Source organism: Lygodium microphyllum, chromosome 18 (genome assembly GCF_053477565.2).
Source record: "Lygodium microphyllum isolate KBCC chromosome 18, Lygodium_microphyllum_v1.1.10, whole genome shotgun sequence".
NCBI lineage: Eukaryota > Viridiplantae > Streptophyta > Polypodiopsida > Schizaeales > Lygodiaceae > Lygodium > Lygodium microphyllum.
The window spans coordinates 962759-971867 of record NC_141152.1 but is presented as its reverse complement, the minus strand read 5'-3'; positions in this window follow the sequence as shown (position 1 = coordinate 971867).

Genomic DNA, 9109 nt, shown 5'->3' with positions numbered 1-9109 from the left:
CATGGGAGAGAGTAAACCAAGTTACTGTAGAGGCGAGATCAACCGCCAAGACCCACGGACTACTTATTGTTCAAGCATTTCAAGCCGAGAGCTAATGGCTACCTCTCACATAGTTGATGTGCTATCTCTCTCTACGAGCGTAGCGAGCTTACCTCCATGCCCTATCGAGTTGCCTACTCTCTCAAGCACTCCGATAGCTCCACAATCCAAGTGCAAGCTTCAACTGAGCTCGTAGCGAGCTTACCTCCATGCCCAATCGAGTTGCCTCCTCTCCTGAGCACTCCAATAGCTCCACAATCCAAGTGCAAGCTTCAAGCGAGCTCAATCCTTAAGCTCCACGCTCCGAGCTCTATTGCCATGAGCAAGAGAAGAAAAGAGAAGAAGAGAGGAGAAGATGGAGAGCTTCTCCACCACGGTCCCTCACCCTCACACACTCACTCCCTCACACTCTCACACTCCCTCTCTCAAGCACAAGCTCAAACAAGCAAGAAGAAGAAGAAGAGGAGGAGGAGAGCTACTTTTGGCCACATACAAGAACGAGCTTTTCATTCACTTTTCAACTTTATATACAAAACCCTAAATCCCTTTTGGGTGGTCATCCCCTTATCCCCTTTTTTACATGGCCGACCTAGGCCCTTTTTCCCATTATCTCCTATTTTCCTAGCTTCCTTCCTACCACCCATCTACCTTTATAATTTCCATAGGAGGGAGCCTAACGCTCTTTTACAAAAAGTTTCAGGGGAACCTTGCATTTAAAAATGTGCTTTTGCCTTTGACTTAGCTTTTGAGGCCGCCCTCCCGATTTTGGCCGTTTCTCTTTTTGCTTCTTCTGTTGTGTCCAATTCCCTTATGGGCCACCTCTTTTAGGTTGCACTTTTCCACTTCTTTCCCTTTCTTCTTGTGCTGAGGTTAACATTACCTCCCTCCTAGCCTAGTACTAGTCCCATGGCACTAATGGGTAGTAGGTGGAAGGGGGGATGGGTGTATCTAGATGGCTTTTTTGAGTCTGTGGGCAAGTGGTCGCCACCATAATACATGCATTGGACATGGGGGCATGTTGGTCTTCTCATCATCTCTTGTAATTTGGCTAGCTCCACCATCCTCATCTCCGCTCGCTCTTGACTTGGATCAGTGTCCTTTCCCTTGTCCTGTGAGTACTTGGACCTGATCCTTCGCTTGATATAGAAGTTCTCTTGGAGTTCCTGGGGTTAGTCTCTTCTTGGCTTGAGCTCCTGGAGCGTCTCTCCTTGAGATGGTCATCCACTCTAATGGCCTCTTTAAAGACCCTAGCTATAGTGCATCTCGTTGCAAGCTTGAATTGCATGCCCAGGCCTTGTAGAGTTCCTCACTGTGTATCCCATTGATGAAGACTGTGGAGACTGCCCTTTCAGTGGGTTTCTCACTAGCTGGGATTCTCTTGAAGAAACTTCGCACGTGGGTGACATAGTCTCTTATGTCCTCCTTGTCTTTTTGCTTGACATTCATCAACCGCACTAGAAGGTTATCAGAGTACCGAGGCTCAGAGAATCTCTTGATCAAGAGGCCCTTGAGGTTGTTAAATTTAGTTCACTTAGCAGCGTCCAGACTTGTGTACCAGGTCCTACTCTTATCTCCTAAGCATAGACCAAAAGCTTGTGAGCATAGAGTAAGATCGGTGAAGCCGTTGGCCTCGCAAACCTGCTCAAACTGTTTTATGAAGCCATCATTCGACTGGTACTTGTCTAGCAGCTTAGCCACGACACGGATTCTTGATTTGCTCTTAGAGCCCTCGTTGATGCCTAATGCTGCAAGCAATGAGGTTTCCATTGCAACAGCACTTTGCTTGGCCGAAGTGTTGTCTAGTAGTCACTTCATAAGAAGCTCACTCAAGTGTAAGATCTCCTTCCAGTGCTCTTTCTTTCTCTGCATCGGGGCATGTCCTATTTTTGCTTGCTAGGGCTAGTACTCATTGAATCTCATATATTTCTATGCTCTATCGCAAGTTTCTGGCTTGCTGCTTTTGATTGTAGTTTACCATATATTGTAAGGCTTCTTGCACTAGTCTCCTCTCCTCTTCAAGGTCTACTATGATATCCTCGAATGTCCTAGTATGGTGGTCTGTCTAGGTTTGTAGATCATAATTGACGACTAGCCATTGGATTTCTATCGGAAAACTGCCTAGGTCAAGCTCTTCATCCCATCCGTGGTTACTGCTGCTTGACTATGCCATGTTTGCAGTCTTGTGGTCCACTAGGTTGTCGATGAGATTGATCAAGTCGGGTACATCCACTCCTCCAATGGTGTCAACGGTCCTAGCTTGGTTCTACACTTGGGGTTCTCGATCACTCGACTACATTTTAGGGTCTTTTCTTACTAGTGGGTTCATTCTGATGGTTAGATCTGAGTGAGTTTCTTATTATTTACAAACAATCCTCAATTTATAGTCACTCAGTATGTGTGTGTGTGTGTACTCTCTTCCGTGCACTATGCGCAATCAGGCTTTCGGCTTATCTTAGGTGTACTTCAAGTGCTAGAAAACAGTACGAGTGCGAAGGTAATGTGATTATGTGGCTCTCGCACTCTCGTTTACAGATTTGGCTTGATAGGCTATAAGTTTGATTTCTGACCGTTCTCACTGGTCCTTGAGTCTTGCTACATCATTCAACTCGATCGAGACCTGTTTGTGGATCTATGACTCAGTCTGGTACTACTAGTGACTTGGACCGCTAACTGGTCAGCTAAAGTTCCTTCTAAGTCCGAGTTTCTCTGATTTACCTATTTCTCGCACCAAAAAGCTGCTTTAAGCATCTATATGGCCTTCGAGGGTTCGCATGACAGTGGTCTGGGTCAGCTGGGGTCTTCAAGTCAAAAAGTTAAAACAATTCTAATTCAGCTCAGCAGGTCCGAATTGCAGGGGCCAAATGTCCAATTCAACCCCTGCAAATGGCTAAGGGCCAAATGCAACTCGGCACAGTCCGAATGTGGTTGTCCAAGGGGAAAGTGCCCGGATGACCCAGGACCACAAGTCAAGTGGGTTGAATGCTAGATTGGTCTGAATGGTCGATTTGGCCAGGCCAAATGTCAACTCGTCCGAGTGATAATGGGCCGAATGGCCAAAAACACATGAGGGCCAAGGGCTGATTTTGGGGTTTGGCCCATAATCGCCGTTACTCGAACGGGCCAAACATGGCACGATTTTGGCCGTCGCAACCACAAATCAATCGAATCATAAGATTTATGATAGGTCATGTAGCAAGCGGCTCCAGATCAAAGCTATAGACAGAGGAGAAGAGTTGTGTATACTTGGAATAGCAAATAAACTCCAAAATACAAATCGACAAACAAATCAAATCCTCTTGCCCAGTTATGATAGCAAAATCCCTAATGCTTGTTTTTCTTTTTTCTTTCTCCATTTTTTGCTATCCTAATACACCCAAACCACAAAGAAAAACCTACTCTACTCCAACATGCTTTTCCAAATCCAAAAAATCAAAAACTTACTTGATAAGGAGATCGTATACCTCTTCAAACTCCATTGCTTCCTACCTATCTACCTCAGGCACCAATTTGGGAAAAACTCTACTTCAATGCTTGATTCGGAGCATACAAGCATTCAAGGCTTGAATTCATTGGTCCTAGCAAACAGAACCAAAATGTAGAGACAAACCACCAAGACCCACGGACTGCTTATTATTCAAGCATTTAAAGCTGAGCACTAATGGCTACCTCTCACATAGCCGACATGCTATCTCTCTCTATGAGTGTTATGAGCTTACCTCCATGCTTAATTGAGTTGCCTTCTCTCTCGAGCACTTTGGTAGCTCCACGATCCAAGTGTAAGCTTCAAGCGAGCTCAATCCTAAAGCTCCACGCTCCAAGCTCCATTGCTGCGAGCAAGAGAAGAGAAGAGAAGAGAAGAGGAAAAGATGGAGAGCTTATCCACCACGGTCCCTCACCCTCACACACTCACTCCCTCACACTCTCACACTCCCTCTCTCAAGCACAAGCTTAAGCAAGAAAAAATAAGAAGAGGACAACTACTTTTAGCCATACACAAGAATGAGCTCCTCATTCACTTTTAAACTTTATATACAAAACTCTAAATCCCTTTTGGGCGGTCATCTCTATATCCCCTTTTTTACATGACCCTAGGCCCTTTTTCCCATTGTCCTCCTATCTTCCTAGCTTCCTTCCTATTGCCCATCTACCTTTATAATTTGCACAGGAGGGAGCCTGGCACTCTTTTACAAAAAGTTTAGGGGCGCCTTGCATTTAAAAATGTGCTTTTGCCTTTGACTTAGCTTTTGAGGCCACCCTTGCATTTTCAGCCGTTTCCCTTCCTGCTTCTTTCATTGTATCTAATTCCCTTATGGGCCACCTCTTTTAGGTCCCGACTTTGTGCTTTTTCACTTTTTCTGCTTTCTTCTTGTGCTGAGGCTGTTTTGGATGGTTCCTTTTGCCTTTGTAAGATTACTATTATTCTTGATACATGAATGTATGATGTGGATAGAGCTATGATTTGTTTATTATTATAAGGATTCATTGGTTGATGTGGTTTTGAATTGATTTCATGATTTATTGAGCTATTTTGTCCCCATTTTGCTGAAAGGAGAGAAGGATCGAAGCTTGCACTCGAGAGCTATGGCGGGAGAGAAAGAGCAAGAAAGAGAGAGACAATAAATGGAAACTCCAACAGTCACAATGTGTGACCGAGCCTTCCTTTATTCAAACTGTCACTAAAAGAATAAAGAATAAAGTGACAGTGATAGGCGCCCGCCACCTACAGTGTGCAATGGTGGTGACTGTCAATGTAGTAATACACGGGCAACTAGGCGGAGGCACCTTTACCCCCAATAACCTCCCACTTAAAGGCGAATCTACCATAGTGAGGAGTGAAAAAGAAAAAGGAAAAAAGATAGTATAACATGTACACATGTATAAAAAGATGAGGAAAGACGTCATCTCATCCCACGCCCATCAACCTCCTGAGGAAGGCAAAGCGCTCTGTAGAGAGGCTTTTCGTAAGCAGATCTGTAGGATTCTGGTGGATATGAAACGTTTGATTAGAAGATTCCTAGAAGACGAGGATGGAGCTCAACTAATTCTCTACTGGACCACATATTAATTGGAAATTAATTCCAGGGAAGTGGATGATTGCCAATCAAGCGTATTAAAATTATGTCCATTTTTCTCAATAATATCACAATCTACAGATCCTTCAGTGAGATTGACGGCTCACTTTGCTTGTTGATACCTAGCATATATGCATAGGCATTCACATAATGATCCAAAGGCCATTCCCAAGTTATGCACGAATGTCAATATAAACATTGATTCCTAACAACTAGATGTACTGTATTTTCATGCCCTTTTCAGCCTAGCAGGTACCTTATCTCACTAGAAAGGATGTGTTGCCTTCAATTTTTCCAAAATCCTCCAAAAACTTTTGTAGATGAATCCTTATCCATGGATCGTTTTCGTAATAATAAAGCCTTTAAGAGGGATTATCTTCACTGATACCTCTAGATGTATGTAGTTAGTTGAGTTTGGTTTGAGACGCATATATAGGTTTCTTCTATTTCTCTGTATTATAGTTCTTTTTTGCTTACACAACTAAGAAGAGGAAAATTGTTTTTACCAATTCTGTGACAAGTGCAGAAGAAAGCAACGATGTGTGGTATGTTGACTCAGGTGCATCAAACCACATGACAGGTCATGCAGAATGGATGCAGGATGCAAGGAAAATGGAAAAACCAGGATTTGTGGAGATTGGTGATGATACTGCACATCCTATTGTGCAGATTGGAAAATTTCCTTTGTCTATGTAGGATGGGAAAAAGAAATACAGGTCAGATGTATTTCATATCCCGAATATCACCAAGAACTTGGTTTCTGTTGGTCAAATGGTTGAGCAGGGCTTGCAGGTCAGATTTAATCCTCATGGATGCTTTGTTGAGGATATGAAAAATAAAGGTCGCTTGATAGCAAAAGGAAAGAAGAAGGGTAGAATGTTTACGTTGGATGCAAACATGCCTGAATTGAGTGCAGCAATGTTTGCACATGGGACCGGTGTAGTTGCAGATATTGATATCTGGCATAAATGCATGGTCATATTAATGTACAGCGACTTAAATTAATGCAAGCCCAAAATATTGTTGCAGGATTGCCTAAATTCAAGGTTGCAGAAATGTATAAGGTATGTGAAGCCTGTCAATTTGGAAAACAGGCAAGGAAACCATTTCCTAGACATGTTCAAGAGAGTGAGAAGCCATTGGAATTAATCCACTTTGATGTGTGGACTACTAAAGCTGCATCTATTGGAGGCTGTCATTATTTTGTCACTTTTATTGATGACTATAGCAAAAAATTTTGGGTGTATTTTATGAAAAAAAAAAGTGAAGTGTTTGGGCATTTCAAAACTCTTAAAGCTATGGTTGAAAAAGAAATAAGTCTGCAAATAAAATGCCTAAGGTCAGATGGAGGGGGAGAGTACATCTCGAATGAGTTTGCAAGGTTTCTGCAGGAGCATGGCATAAAGCAGCAATATTCATGCAGTCATACCCCACAACAAAATGGAATTGTAGAAAGGAAAAACAGGCATATTGGAGATGTATCTCGTGCCATGCTCAACGAAAAAGACTTGCCAGATTTTTATTCGGCTGAAGCAATTGCTACAACAGTCTACATAATGAGCAGGACTCCCACTGCAGCAATACATGGGATGACTCCAGAGGAGAGATATACTGGTAGGAAACCAGATATTTCTCATTTGAAAATTTTTGGTTGCATTGCCTATGTTCATGTGCCAGATGAGTTGAGATCCAAGTTGGATCCAAAAGCTGAGAAGTGCATCTTTATTGGTTACTCTCTGTAGTGCAGAAAGGGTATAGATGCTATAACCCTTCTACTCATAAGTTTACAGTGAGCAGAGATGTTGTTTTTGATGAGATGAGTAGCTGGTATAAACCAGTAAATGTGATTGATGATGTAGATGCACAAAATGGTAATGTTGCACAGAATTCACAGCAGCAGTCACAAAATATTAGTGGACATGGAGTGTCCTCTAGCAGTGGTTCACATTCTTCGCCATGGACAGGCAAATTGAGATCAGGAGAATCTCCTCAAAACAATGCAGATAGTGGTATGCAGGTTTCACAAAAAGGAAAAGAGAAGGTAGATCAGCCCATGTTTGATGTGAATGTAGGTCACTCTTATGTGGATAGTGAATCCAGTGGCTCAGAACAGAGCATTGATGATGAGTTGGGTATTCCTTCTATTATTACACCTGGAGTAAGGAAGACCACGGATGTTTTGAGAGCACCTGGGAGTGAACCTACTTTGCGCAGGTCTACGAGAACTAGGTATCTTGTGGATAGGCTGAAATATGATGGATTTACAGCCATTCACTATGCCTATATAGTCAAAGTGATACAAGAACCAGAACCCACTTCTTTTGAGCAAGCCATGGAAAAAGAAAAATGGGAGAAAGCCATGGATGAAGAAATGGATGCCTTGGAAGCAAATACCACATGGGAATTGGTACCTTTTCCTAAAGATAAGAATGCAATTGGTTGTAAGTGGGTTTATAAGGTGAAGCACAATGCAGATGGTTCTGTGAACAGATACAAGGCAAGATTAGTAGTCAAGGGGTATGCACAAACATATGGCATTGATTATGAAGAAACATTCAGTCCGGTTGCAAGGATGGCAACCATAAGAGCAGTCATTGCTATGGCTGCATCAAAGGGATGGTCTTTACACCAGATGGATGTAAAGAATGCCTTCTTGCATGGTGATTTGTAAGAAGAGGTCTATATGGAGCAGCCATCAGGTTATGTGCATACTGTTCATCCTGAGTTTGTTTGCAAGTTGAAGAAAGCCTTGTATGGCTTGAAGAAAGCACCTAGAGCATGGTCTGACAAGATAGGATAGTATATTGTCACTATTGGCTTTCAGATTTCCAAGGCAGATTTCTCACTTTATGTGAGAAAAACAGAGAAAGGTATTATGCTACTTGTCATTTATGTTGATGATTTGATTATGACAGGTGATAGTGATGAAGATATCCTTCATGTGAAAATGCTATTGAAGCAGAAGTTTGAGATGAAGGATTTGGGAGAGCTGCGTTATTTTTTGGGCATTGAGGTGATTAGATCACCAAGTGGAATACGGCTCTTGCAGAGGCAGTATGGATTGGACATGCTGTCCAAATATGGGATGACAGGCTGTAAGCCTATTTCAGTTCCTTTGGAGCAGAATGTGAAGCTGAGCGCAGATGCAGGTGAGCTTCTCGAAGACCCTACTATGTACAGACGTATAGTAGAAAGTTTGATTTATATGACTATTACCAGGCCATATTTGAGCTATGTTGTTGGATTGGTAAGTCAGTTTATGCAGACTCCAAGGAAACTGCATTTGGATGCGGCTAGACACATACTCAGGTATGTGAAGTCCACATTGCAATATGGACTATTTTATGAGACTGGGGTTCAGATACAGTTGCATGGATACACTGATGCTGATTGGGCTGTTAGTATTTCTGATAGACGATCTACTAGTGGATATGTGTTCTCTTTTGGGAGTGCTGCAGCCACTTGGAGCAGCAAGAAACAGCCTACAGTTGCCTTGTCGAGCATAGAGGCTGAGTACAGGGGTGCAGCAATGGCTGCATGTGAGGTAGCTTGGTTGCATAAGCTACTTTATGATATGCATCAGCCTATAGATGGGCCAGTTGTCATTTATTATGACAACATGAGCAGTATACACTTGGCAAATAACCCAGTATATCATGCTAGAACAAAGCACATTGAGGTGCATTATCACTATTGCGGGAGAGGGTTTTACTAGGTCTTATTGATCTAGTTTATGTCACCATAGAGGATCAGGTAGCTGACATATTTACGAAGGCATTGAGTGCAGAGAAGCTGCGCAAGTTTAGAGACCTGCTTGGTGTACAGGAATTGGGATTGAGCTCGAGGGGGAGTGTTGAGATATCGAGCTCCACTCGTGATATGCCAGGGTGACCATTGTGCATTTATGTCACCAACTTGTTAGCTGCAAATGCGGTTGGTACACCGCCCATGAATAATAGCTAGATGACAGCTATCCTTATCTAATCTAGTTCGTGGCT